The sequence below is a fragment of the Citrus sinensis genome, chromosome 4 (genome assembly GCF_022201045.2).
Source record: "Citrus sinensis cultivar Valencia sweet orange chromosome 4, DVS_A1.0, whole genome shotgun sequence".
NCBI classification, from domain to species: domain Eukaryota; kingdom Viridiplantae; phylum Streptophyta; class Magnoliopsida; order Sapindales; family Rutaceae; genus Citrus; species Citrus sinensis.
The window spans coordinates 8,666,456-8,680,855 of record NC_068559.1 but is presented as its reverse complement, the minus strand read 5'-3'; positions in this window follow the sequence as shown (position 1 = coordinate 8,680,855).

Sequence of the window (14,400 nt, the reverse complement as noted above, 5' to 3'; positions counted from 1 at the left end):
GATTGAGTGATGTTTCAATAATAGGTATCATTCATATGAATTTGATATATTATTTTTATAGTTATATTTATATTTACTTTATTCATTTTAATTTTATTTGTGTAGATTTAAGTTGGGAAGTATGGATATTGGAAGTTATTAAAGTTGAAGAAGTTGGTGGAAAAAGGGAGCAAAGTAATGTAATTTCTTATGGCTGATTTTTAATTTTTATCTTGTAATAGTTTCTTATGGTTATGGATGTTGCCTAGATGTTTTTGGGTATTTTACGGTCTTTTATTTTGTTTTGTGCTATTGTTGGAATTTTTTATTTTTATGTTTTCATGGACTTTTGTTAGGAATTATATTAACTTAATTTGGCGATGATGATGAATCATTTGGTAGTGGTACCAGTAGATGATGATATATTTCGATGAAAGTAGTAGTATCTAATTAATTGATGAAATCGTAGATAATACATGTCTTGAATATATTGTACAGGTACTGAAAATAAAGAAATTATTGAACAACGTTTAAAATAGAAAATAAACCAAAAAACTGAATCAAGAACTGAACAGAAATTAGAATTGAGAAATGAACCATTAAAATGAATTGAAAAACCAATTGCTTAAATAAAATTGTTAAGAGAACTAAAACTGAACCAAAATTGAGAATCGAAACAAAATCAAAATCAAACTGAATCAACCTTTTAGTTTCGGTTCGATTTTTATTTCTTTAAATGTCTAACGGCTTTTTTTATTTTTCAACCTGAACCAAATTGAAAATTTTAGTTTATTTTGAAACCAAATCGATGCCCACCGTTAGACAAAAAAGGTATTTAAATGTCTTAAGACTTGAGTTTCTTAATACGAATGTAAGGTACTGTACTAGACATATCTTAGTAAATCTAAAGTAGGGATGGCAGTGGAGTGGGGTGAAGGTGGGGAGGCCTACCCCATTCCCCACTCCATTAAAAATCTCGCCTCTATTCCCCACCCCATCTCTCAATAAATTTAATGGGATCGGGACAGAGAATCCCCATGTAGGGAATGATTTCTTCATTCTCACCATATTCTTTATTTACTTATTTAATAGTACGTATGGACAAATGATTTCAGTAAATTAAAAATTAGAGACTTAAATAAAATCATTACTGCATTATAAAGTATTTAAATTATTTAAAAAATCTCCAAAAAGTTGAAACAATATCTTGAAATAATATCAAAATTAAAAAAATATTTGAAGAGAGCAGCACCTTGAGAGAGGAAAGAAAACATAACAATAGAATTATAATGTAGGGTTTTCTTTTATTTATAATATAATTGCATTAGTTAAAAAAAATTATCAACCAGCATTGTAATTAATAAAACAAAAAATTATTAAACAAAAATTAAAAAGTATTCATATATAACGGGGATTGGAGTGGGGACTACAAAACTAAACCCTATCCTATTAAAATTTGGGGATTATTTTTTCCCTATTACCCGCCTCATTCCCCAAAAATTATTCAAAATTTACCCTATTTGGGGCGGGGGCCAATGGGGATCTAAAGCCATGGAAAATTATGTCATCCCTAATCTAAAGGCAAAACATCCAAAACTTGACTTTAAAAGAGATTCTAAGAAGCTTCAAGGATTGTTACTGTAACTGACTTTGGAAAGGGAATGGAAAAAGTGAGAGCTGTAGATTCTGTTTGTTGTGAGACTCTTAAAAGAATTCATCTTAAAAGAATCATCTAAGATTTCACTGTCTGATCATTATATAAATAATGTGACTGAATTGAATCATTCAATGCATGGCTTTAGGATGTAGAGGAAACCGTATTTATTGACCTTGTTAAAACTCTATAAAAAAGAAGATGATGAAAAGAATAATAAATAAAAAGAGAAATGTTGAGGCATGGGACTCTAAATTCCAAGGAGAGTCTACGAAAGGATGTAAAAGAACCTGCAACTATCAAGAGGTTGTGCTATCATGCCAGCAAATGAGTGGATGTATGAAGTTAATGCCATGGCAGAACATACATAGTTGATCTGAAGCATCATTCGTATGATTGTTGTCTTGTAAGAATTCAATGGATATCCATGTGTTCATGTTATGCTTTATATTATTAACTGTCAAAAGAGGCTAGAAGATTTTGTGAGTCCGTGTTTTAAGAAAAAGGCATATACACCTCAAATGTTACTCTACAATGATCCAACCAATTCTAGATAAAGCAAATTGGTCTGAAGTTTATGGCAATGAAGTACTGCCACTATTGGTGTGGAGACCTCTTGGAAGGCCAAAAATGAATAGAAGAAGGAATCTTGATGAGATACCCCTAGAGAAAAGGAGATACAATATGTGCTACTAATGTCATTGTCTATTTAGACACAATAAGAGAACTTATCCTATAAATCGTACTAATGTTAATAAAAAGACAAGACATTAGAAGGAAATTTACTTTAAATTCATTTATTTAGCTTTCTATAACTAATGCTTATTGTTGATGTTTTGATGTTAATCCGATTTTTTTTCTTTACATATAGAATAATGTGAAAGCCTATAATGATGTAAGAGCATCGGAGGCTAACTTTGGTAACATATGTGTTAAACTTATTTATTTCTATAAATTTTTGGTAAGATTATATTATGACTTAGTTATAACCTTAAATGCTTATAATAGAAACTTTAACCTCAAATACTGATAATAGAGGCTTTGCTGTGAACTTTGAAGCCATTATGTGAAGATCTTCTAAGTTGTAATTGTTTGAAATATGCAGAACCACAAAAAAGAAATATTGCAAAGGATCACAATAATCCAAGAGCCAAAAGACCAACCAATCAACCTCATTTTTAGAATGTCAATGTACCTTAATAGACAATGTATTGCTAACAACAACTTTACCGTCAGAGCATTGGAAGGGTGTTCACTCATAAAACCATATTGGTAGTTCCAGTAGCAATGTTAGGATGCCTGAATCAAGTGACACTTGGATAGGGGTGCAAGGAAAAACAATCATGCAAGATTGTGGAGCACTTTATAGCAGAAATATAGTAGTGAACAACTAGGCACAAAGAAGGGCATTGGACAAAAGGAAAGCGTCAACCTTCCCGTAATATTAATGTATGTCTAAAGTATTTTTTGCAGTAAGGAATCACACAAGTTGCAAGCATTGATAACACTTATATAAGTAAATAGTGGAAGTATATAGAAAATTTAACATCTTTTGGAATGAGGCAATAGACCTTATATATCTTTTTGTATTAAAGTAAGTAATAAATGATAGTGTTACTTATTTGTTTTATTGTAGTTTTTTTAGGCCTTATAGGTAATATTAGTGTAAAATAAGTGCATAGACACTATATATAGGCATATTATGGTCTGAATTAGAGTTAAGCTTAGAGTGTTTTGCCATTTTGAAAGTTTTTGAGTGGCCGACATAGATAGGCTAAGTAAATAACCAACACTTATCCCTTTTTTTTAAAAAAAAAAAATCATTGTAACAATTTAGCTTGTATCAAAACTGTTAGATATGTTGTCAATGATATTAATATTATTTCAAGTAAGTTTATCTAATTTATTATTGGCTTGTAGTGTATATATGTTAAATTAACTTTGATACATATGTGTAATATCAAAAATACTTCTGAAACATAAAAATTGACTTACTTCATATTACAAACAAAGACATATTACATTGTACTTGAAGGAGACTTTTAAGTTGTAGCTATTTATTGTAGCACATGTGCATGCTTCACCTACTTGCTTGTAAGCTAAATGTGGGTAATTGTCAAGGAAACAACAAGCTGCTTGATTTCTTTAAACCATATGCATGCTTTATCTATGTACTTGTCATGCACGCTTAGAGGCGGTGGCATAAAATAAAGAATTGAAGCCGCTCTCACCATTTTTCATAAATTAAACCAAAATAGAGCAAAACAAAGAGAAGAAAAAGAAAGAAATCGAAAAAAACATATATAAAAAAGAGGGAAGAAAGGAAGAAAAAAGAGAAGCCAAAAGTGAGGAAAGAGAGAAAAAAAAAGGAAAAGAGAAAAAGAATTAAGAAGCCAAGAGCCAAAAAAAACTTAAAAAGAGGAACTAAGAGGGAATGTTACAAGAAATAAAATTGGGTAGTTAGATTTATATTCAGTGAATTAGTGAGTAACAGATTTTAAAAATTTGAATAATTATGATTTAGTTCACGTCATACGTATAAGTTTCTATATCAATTCTAACAGTTAATTTTTAAGCCCTGTATTTTAGGACCAAAAAATAAAAAAACTCACAGGAGTCCCAACGAATCTCGAAGTGAAACAAGATCCATAAGTGGATATTGTTGTTGTTGTTGTTGTTATTATTATTATTTTGTGAAACATTTATGTTTAATGGTATGATTTAATATCATGTTATGATTAAATGTACATATATTATATGTTTCATTGAGTCATGAGATTTGATTGCCAATCAACATATGTATACCTTGTCTATAGGCTCTGTGCATGCGTATTAAGAATTATGTTACTTTATCTGTGCAATGTAATTAAATTTCACTGGGTTTTGAGAGGTTTTCTCCCCGCTCTACTCCTGCGATGATGATCCCGGAGAGTATTAAGCGTTATTTCCCCTAGATTTTTTATTTGGTGTAGTTTTTGTCATATATGTATATATGATTTTATGTTTCCTTCTGTAATATGTTCACTATGGAGTTATGTCGTATGATTATGTATAAGCACTAGTGCATCACTTTATTTTTATTTATATAATTATATTCACTGACTAAACTGCAAGCTCATTATTTTCCTATTTATTCTATTTCTCCTAGGTTTTTGTAGGATTTCATGTAGTTCGGTTTAATCAATTAAGGTTGGGTCACAACACACACATTGCTAGATAATTTACATTTTGAGCACGTTTATGTTCGTATGTAAATATTTAAGATATATGTGTATATAGTGAGATATGAACTATACAAAGTTTGAATAAGTTTTCAGATAAGACATATGTTATTCTATGTTTATAATAGAGGCCTAAGGACATTTTTATATATTCATGAATTAAGTTTATGTCATAAGTTTTAAATATCGGACTGTATGATTCACCTTAGATCGAACATATGAGTTAGAGTGGGTCGAGTCGTGTCACTTATTCATATATAAGTACTAATTTTGTTCACCTTATACACAAGGACATAGAACATAACTAGAAGGAAGATTACGATCATGTTGATACATCTCTTTGGTGTCGTTGATCATGCTTTCAATTCCATTGAATCTGCCACCAAATTGAGCTCCGACATTCTCTTCAATGCCCAAGTCATGTTCATCATATAGAACAAAAATATCTTGTTTTTGTAGTATCTCATGGGCTTCATTTTTTGTTGGTGACCACCATTAGAAAAATGTGCATCTGTTAGTAAAACATTTGTAGAATAGCCTATATGGATTGTCTTTTGCGATGGAGATTAGGATTATCGCCTTACACAATAGTAACACTTTTTGTTATAGAAGTTAATGACACCACCATTCATACCCACGACATCTGGAATGTCATTACTCTTGGATGCATTTTGGATTGTCATCACTATTTGCACTTTGATTGCCATGACTGCTAGACATAAAAGATGAACTAGGCATTGTTTTGTTGGCTTTGAACTCATGGTTTAAAGGTTGGGTGTTTGCTTCAGTCAAAAGTTGTGATTGATAAAATAAAGAAGAGACATGAGATGTCCTTTAATGTTCTTCTGTCGTTAGGGGTTTTATATGGTGGCTAAGTTTTTTTTTTCACTATTATGTTATAGTTGTTATCATCAGTCTTTGCAATACTCTCAAGTGCAATAAATATGCAATGTGGCTAAACGAAGTAAGGAAAATATCGCAATTTTCTTCACACTTGCATGTAAATAAGCAAAAATTAAAGGGCATTTAAGTCCATAAAACTGTGTAAATAGCACCAGTTGATTTCTTCCCGATACAATGTTTTGAATTTTAAATGCCTTAGTTTCAAATTAAGGCAAACAAGTCTCTTTACTTAGTTATCTAAGTCTTCATCAAAGATAATGGTTGAATTTGTTGATTAGGGGGCGTGATGATGGTTATTGAAACATTAGGGCATGCTGTCACGGGGTGATAGTTTTGCACAGCAAGTTCCCATGCGGCACTTGAGCGACCTTAGCGTGTGAGTTGCCAAGTAAGCCTAGATTACTCCCTAAACAAGCCAAGCACACAGACTTGGAGAAAATGTTAAAGGAAGTAAGAGTGGAATGGCCAAAGATGATTGTATTACACTTTGAATAATTACAAGAGTGTTTGTACAAGAGAGCTTGAGAGCTAGTGTGCTAGGTGTGTTGTGTGGGTGTGTTGGTGTGTTGGTGGTGATGAGAATGATGGATGCTCACCCCTATTTATAGGGGGTGGAATGTCTAATTCTAGAGAATTCTATTACAAGTGGCAAAATGCTTGGGAACTCAAGTGGTGAGTCCTAGAAAGTTCTAGTGAAGGGGTAATATGTAGAGAGTTATAGACTTTGGGCCTTGGTGGGGGATTTGCTAAGTGCACCCCAACTAGTTAGTTGTCTTGGTGGCCCAATTGCTAAGTTAACCCCCACTTCTGAGTGTATCCACCTTGAGCGCCAAGCGAGCCCGTGACAATCCTCCCCCACCTATGTTCGCGGCGTCCTCGTCGCGTTGTTGTGCTTGTAGAGCTGAACATGTTCCGCGAATTGCCATATATCGTCTTTGCGCTCCCATGTTGCTTCGCTCTCGGGGAGGTTCTTCCATTTCACCAAGTACTCGTAGTAAGCTGGTATGCCCTGTCTTTGAATTACTCGATCCGCAAGAATGTACTCCATGTCCTTGTCAATAGCGGTGACAACGGCGGTTGGGGCACGTCTTGACTTGCCTCGGCTTGGATCTCCCTCGTCTCCGTGGTATGGCTTGAGCAAGCTCACGTGGATGACCGGGTGGATCTTGAGTCTTGGTGGAAGTTGGAGTTGGTAGGAGACCTTGCCCACGCGTCGAACTACTTCAAAAGGCCCTTCATATCGTCTCACTAACCTTTTGTGGACTTTCCGCAACGTCTTGAACTGTTGGGGTAGGAGCTTCACCATCACTTGGTCGCCTTCCTTGTACTCGACGTGGCGTCTCCTTGAGTCAACCCACTTTTTCATTCTCCGAGCGGCCCTGTCGAGATATGCTCACGTGATATCCGCTTCTTCATGCCATTCGCGAGCGAGTTTGTGGGCTGCTGGGCTCTTTCCTTCATAGGTCGAGGCTATGGCGTTCGGCGTCGTCGGCTGAAATCCCATGATGATCTCGAATGGACTCTTGCCCGTAGCCTCGCTCCGTTGTAGGTTGTATGAGAATTGGGCAACGTCCAGCAACTTCGCCCAATCTCGCTGGTGAGCGCTCACATAATGCCTAAGATACATCTCGAGTAGGCTATTGATGCGCTCGGTTTGTCCATCCGTTTGCGGATGAAAGCTTATTGAGAACTTGAAGTCGGTTCCCAACATCTTGAAGAGCTCCGTCCAAAAGCGTCCGGTGAAGCGTGGATCTCGATCGCTCACAATGCTTTTTGAAACTCCCTAAAGTTTGATGATGTGCTTGACAAATAGGCGGGCAGCCTCATCTGCTTTGCAACCGGTCGGTGCGGCGATGAAAGTCGCATACTTGCTATAGCGGTCGACTACCACCATGATACTTTCGCACCCCTCGGATTTGGGTAAGGCCGAGATAAAGTCCATGGTGACACTCTCCCATGGTCTTGATGCCGTTGGTAAAGGCTCTAATAGTCCTGCCGGAAGTTGGCGATCCGCCTTGTCTTGTTGGCACACGAGACATGTCCCCATGTAGGCCTCGATGTCATCCCTCATGTGTGGCCAAAAGTAGGAGGCTTGGACGAGTGCGGTTGTGCGCTCTACTCCGGGATGGCCAGCCCACTTCAAATCATGGCACTCCTTGATCACCTCTCGTCGCAAATTTCCCACCCTGGTACAAATAGTCGGTCTCCCTTGGTGAGGAGGATGCCTTCCTCTTGCCAAAATCGTCTCGTCTTCCCTTCAAGCACCTTTTCCAACAAATCTTTCGCCAATGGATCTTGTTGAAGGCCTTCCTTGATGCGCATGACGAGATCGGACTTTGGCTGGCTCGTGCTAAGTGTAGCCAACTCCGCTTTGCGACTTAGAGCATCCGCAACAACGTTGGCTTTTCCGGGCTTGTACTTGAGCCTATAATCAAATTCTGCAAGAAAGTCTTGCCACCTAGCTTGCTTGGCGCTCAACTTCTTTTGTGTTTGGAAGTAGCTCGTGGCTACGTTGTCCATCAAGATCACGAAGTGTGAGCCAAGCAAGTAGTGTCGCCACACTCGCAGGCAATGGACAATGGTTGTCATCTCCTTCTCTTGCACGGTGTAGCGGCGTTCCGTGTCGTTGAGCTTCCGGCTCTCGAATGCTATGGGGTGACCTTCTTACATGAGTACTCCGCTTATGGCAAAGTCGGAGGCATCAGTTTGAACCTCAAATGGCTTTGTATGGTCTGGAAGTGCGAGGACAGGCTGTTCGGAGATAGCCTTCTTCAATTCCCTGAAAGCGCGTTGGCATTCTTTGGACCAATGCCACGTGCGATTCTTCTTCAGCAGCTCGGTCAAGGGTGCCGCTTTGGCCGAATACCCTTTGATGAAGCGGCAGTAATAGTTCACCAACCCAAGGAAAGACCGGAGTTCGGGTACATTGGTAGGAGGTTGCCACTCAAGTATAGCCTTTACTTTTGAGTCCTCCATCATAAGTTTCCCGTCCGCTATCTTGTGGCCAAGAAACTCCACCTCTCGTTGGGCAAATGAGCACTTCTCCAGCTTGAGGTAGAGTTCATTGTTGCGTAGTACTTGGAGAACTTGTCGTAAGTGTTGGGCATGTTCCGCAAGTGTGGTGCTGTACACCACAATGTCGTCCAAGTACACCACAACAAAGCGGTCGAGAAACGGTTGGAGGACTTTGTTCATGAGAGTGCAGAATGTCGCTAGTGCATTGGTGAGACCAAACGACATAACAAGAAATTCAAAAGAGCTATACCTGGTCACGCACGTCGTCTTTGGTTCGTCACCCTTGGCGATGCGCACTTGGTAGTATCCGGACCGTAGGTCGAGCTTGGTGAAGTACCGCGCGCTGCCGAATTAATCGAACAAGTCCGCAATCAAGGGGATCGGATACTTGTTCTTGATTGTAATCTTGTTGAGCGCCCGATAGTCGATGCATATGCGTAGAGATCCATCCTTCTTCTTTTGAAAAAGCACCAGTGCACCGAACAAGGCCTTGGAAGGGCGGATGTAGCCCGCATCAAGTAAGTCTTTGAGTTGCCTCCGCAACTCTTCTAACTCGGGTGGCGCCATGCGGTAAGGCGCTAAAGCTGGCGGCTTCGCGCCTTGCTTTAGCTCAATCTCATGTTCCACCTCTCGACTTGGTGGGAGCTTCTTCGGGAGCTTTGGAGGCATGACGTCCTTGAACTCGTCAAGGACGGCTTAGATGAGTGGAGGAGGTTGGCTTGGCAAGTCTTCTCGACCTTCTTCATTATTCACCTCCCGGATGGAAACCAAGAAGCTAGGATCCTTCCGAAAAGCCTTTTTGAACTGCATGGCGGAGAGCGCCTTGTCCACGGTCTTCAAGCGCTCGGCTGGAACCATGCACGCCATACTCCCATCGAGGATGCTCAGAGAGTTCGTGGCCGGCAGTGGAAACGCATGGACTCGGTCGAAGAACTCCATGCCGAGGACCATCTTGAAGTCGTCCATGGGCACGATCGAGAAGTCGAGCTTTCCGCTCCACGTTCCAAGAGTAACGCGCACTCCTTGTGCGGTGTCCGCAATGGGCTTGGCGGGTGAGATTACCGCTTTCATTGTGCCTCCGTCCTTTGTCACCTTTAGGCCTAGGCGCTTAGCCTCTTCTTCCAAGATGAAGTTGTGGGTGGCTCCGGTGTCGAGCAATACCCGAACAGCTTGCCCATTAACTGTAGCGTTCACATACATGAGCCCTTTCCTCATGGCTGTGGGCGGATGGCTTTCAAGCGCTCCAAGGCGTTTGAGGGAACCCACTCTAGGTTGGGGTTCTTCCGGTGTCGATGGAGAGTCGCCCTTGACCTGAGCGGCAAGGGTGCTAAGCGACTTTTTCTCTGGACAGTCGCGCACCCAATGAGGGCCATTGCAAATGAAACATGGGCTTCGAGGCTTTGGTGGCTGCTATTTTTCTGTCTTACCTTGCCCGCTCTTGCCACTTGGAGGCTTTTTCTGTCCCCATTCCTTGCGATTGTGGCCTTTGTCCTTTCGGCCCTCTCCCCCACCTTTGCCATGGCTAGGCCTCTTGTCTTTGGGCTGGGCGGAGTAATCGGAGAGTGATTCCGCAATGGCAATGGCGTTGTCGAGAGTTTGCACGCCATGCCTATCAAGCTCCGTCTTGGCCCAATCTTTAAGGCCGTCTTGAAAGTAGAAGAGAGAGTCCTTATCGGACATGTCAGAAATCTCAAGCATAAGGGTGGTGAAGTCGTTGATGTAATCGCGGACGCTACCCGTTTGCTTAAGCCGACGTAACCGCGCTCGTGCTTCCTTCTCCGCATTGCTTGGGGCAAAATGGTTGCGAAGTTCCTGCTGAAATTCAACCCATGTGCTGATGGCGCAAATGCCCTTGCCCATCTCATCGTGTTTCCGCCGCCACCATAGTTGCGCGGAGCCTCGGAGGAATGTAGGCGCGGTGCCTACCTTTGACGCATCATCTCGGACACCCATCGCGTCGAAATATTGTTCTAGCCCAAACAGGAAGTTATCCACCACAATGGCGTTGCGTGCACCATCATAAGTATCCGGCTTAGGCACGTCAATGCGGCACGCATCACTTGAGCTTGCGGGAACCGCAGCCGGGCTAGGCGTGAGAGTGCGCTTGTGCCAAGCCCAATCCGAGCGGACCTCGTCAACCTCCGCACGGACTGCATGCAACTCATTTTGCACAAAGGTACACAGGTTGAGCAGCTCATCATGGAACGCTCGAAACTCCCCTCGGAGAGAGTCGGCTTGGTCTTGCATGAGGGCTTTGGTGGCTACCGTGAATTCGCCATATTCACCCTCAAGGCCATCAACTCGCTCCTCTAATGTATCAAGGGTGTCTTGGACAGCGGCCATTGACGTTTCAAGCGTGGCAACACGAGGTTCCAATGCATCCATAGAAGGGGCTTTGGACTTACCTCGGGACTTTGGCTGTCCGCGTCCTCCCTCCTCGCGGCCACGAGCTTGCTCCTGTACCTCCGCACCGAGTGCACCCTCTTGCAATGTGCTGGAAGGATTGGCCATTGTCTATGAGCTAGTTTGCGTGTGGGTGCAAACCGTAGCTCTGATACCATTTGTCACGGGGTGATAGTTTTGCGCAGCAAGTTCCCGTGCGGCACTTGAGCGACCTTAGCGTGTGAGTCACCAAGTAAGCCTAGATGACTCCCTAAACAAGCCAAGCACACACACTTGGAGAAAATGTTAAGGGAAGTAAGAGTAGAATGGCCAAAGATGATTGTATTACACTTTGAATGATTACAAGAGTGTTTGTACAAGAGAGCTTGAGAGCTAGTGTGCTAGGTGTGTTGTTTGGGTGTGTTGGTGGTAATGAGAATGATGGATGCTCACCCCTATTTATAGGGGGTGGAATGCCTAATTCTAGAGAATTCTATTACAAGTGACAAAATGCTTGGGGACCCAAGTGGTGAGTCCTAGAAAGTTCTAGTGAAGGGGTAATATGTAGAGAGTTCTAAACTTTGGGCCTTGGTGGGGGATTTGCTAAGTGCACCCCAGCTAGTTAGTTGTCTTGGTGGCCCAATTTCTAAGTTAACCCCCACTTCTAAGTGTATCCACCTTGAGTGCCAAGTGAGCCCGTGACATTGCGCCAACTTTTATTTAAACATGTGGTGGCTCAAAAAAATTAACCCTTAATATTTTAACAAAATGACAATTATACATTAATTGTCCATAAACCCTAATATCCAATTTAAAGTTATGTATATTTTGGTCATTATATAATAAAACACTAATTTCATAATAAATTTACCAAACACATGTGCTTTATTTTTTAAATTTACAATAATTGTACCAACATAATTTTCCAAACATTAAGCTTTTTCCTTTTTAGTCAGTAGCTTATTTCATTCACACGATAGAAACAGCTCATTTTATCAACTACTAAATCTCAAATTAGTCCTTAATCTATATGGTTTCTACATTCCAAAATATGAATATGTGACATATGACTTCCTAATTAAACATCCATGCATACATTTCTTTCACTCCCTCTATTATTGAGCATTGCTTTAGTGCATGTTAAATGTATTCTTTGGATAAATAGAATTCAGACCTAAATCATTTGTACTGCAGGAGAAGTTTTTGTAGTTAAGTACCCACTTCAAACATACAAATATGCCCTTTAAATTTGCGTAATCATAATATAATGACTCGCTCAAGAGAACACTACAATAAGAGAATGTGTTGATTCACGATTAAGATATGTTACTATCTAAAAGTCGAGGCTAGGCCCCAAGGCTCAGTTTAACATATAAGGTACGTATTTCAAAGTAGACCTAAGCCACTGTACTGGGGCAACTACTGTGGGTCTTGGTTTGGAAGGTATGGATTTACTAAAGTGAGGTTTAATTCATATAGAACCTTTGGCTAAGCCCTTGGGACACTTTAACCCACAAGAAAATACCTTGTGATACGAGTTAGTGGAGAACCAATCATTCTAAGAAGTAGGTCTTATTTAAAACATAATTTCTAAATCATATACATACATTGTTGATTCACATGCATCAAATATTTATTTTATTTATTTTTAAATTAAAAGTCAGAAAATAAGTGGATAATTAGTGGCTAAAGGGGCTCACCTTAACGAGCGTGCATCACAATTGATTGTATAAATTTAACAATATGAAATGTATGCTCACCAAAGGATTTAATGCATAGACAAATCATACATAAGATTAAATGTAAGCATGCATACAAGTAAATGCATTTACTTCTACACGTGGCGTTTTGGTCAGTAGAAATGGTTGAAATTGAAGCCAACATTCCAACTATAAAAGGGGCTCGCATCGAAGAGTAAAGGCATCTATTTTTTTTCTTTCTACGTTAAGTAATCTAAGAGAGAACTAAAGTAAATTTAAAGCATTTTCGAAACCTACTTTTCTCTAAAAAATCATTTTTAATTCTATTTGAAAATGTTTACCATAAAAAAATAAATTTTCATTATTCTTCCAAAAATATTTTCGAGAATTTTTTTTTAGAATTCTTCCAAATTCATTTCAACAAAAGTTTCCTGAAATAATCTCTAACACATTTCTATATTCATTTTCCAAAAACATTCAATTTTCTCACACTTTCCCTAATAATATTTTCTAGGCTATAACTATCCTAGAGCATTAGTATTAAATTATCAGTTCTCTATTATTCACTGGCATACTTCACTCCCACACCACAATTCACCATAGATGACATAATCAAGGTTGTAACAGGAGTTTATTTAGACCATACCAATTCCTAAATGCACTTTTGGCCACTACTCTATAGATTACATAATAGAATCAAGCGGATAGTAGACCATTAAATCCAAATTTACAATTAAGCCCAACTTTATTTAATTAAGAAGAATCGATCTTTGTGACATGTAACTTAATAAAATTATCATCCCAAATAAGATATGGACAAGAACTTGCTCAAAAGAAAATTACAACTTGAGAATAAGAGTCAGTTTGGGAATGCTGTAACTTTTAAAATAATTATTGTTAGATGTGTTGTAAAAATAATCAATTGTGAAAAAAATCAGTTAAGTATTTCGTAAATTTTATTTTCAGAAGTACTGTGAGTTTTGAAAACAGTTATGGACGTTTGGTAAGTTTTATTGTTAATATGCTAAGAGAAAACATATGACTAAAATGTACATAATGTATGATCAAATTCACTTATACATATAAAAACATATACATATAATATTTTTAATTGTGTATTATAATAATTTTTACTAAAAATAAAATTTATAATATATTGATTTTATTTTTTATTTTTTATTTTTTATCTTAAAAATTTGATAATTAAATTTATAATATAGTGAAACAAATTTAATAATAATTCAACCAACAAATTGATATTAATAAATTTATATTGATGAATTATAATAAAAATTTATTAAAACATTGATTTTGTTTCCAATTTAAATAAGGATAATTTTGTGTTTAGGTAACAATTTTAAGTATATTTATGAAATTGTATTAAAGCACAAAATTAATTCTCAAAATCAGAATTTAAAATCTACTCCTTCTTTACTTTTCAAAATCAGCTGTACGAGAAATTGATTTTGACAAAAGTGATTTTTTTTTTTTACCAAACACTAAAATTAACTTTTAAATTTTTAAAATTACTTTTAAGCTTCCCAAA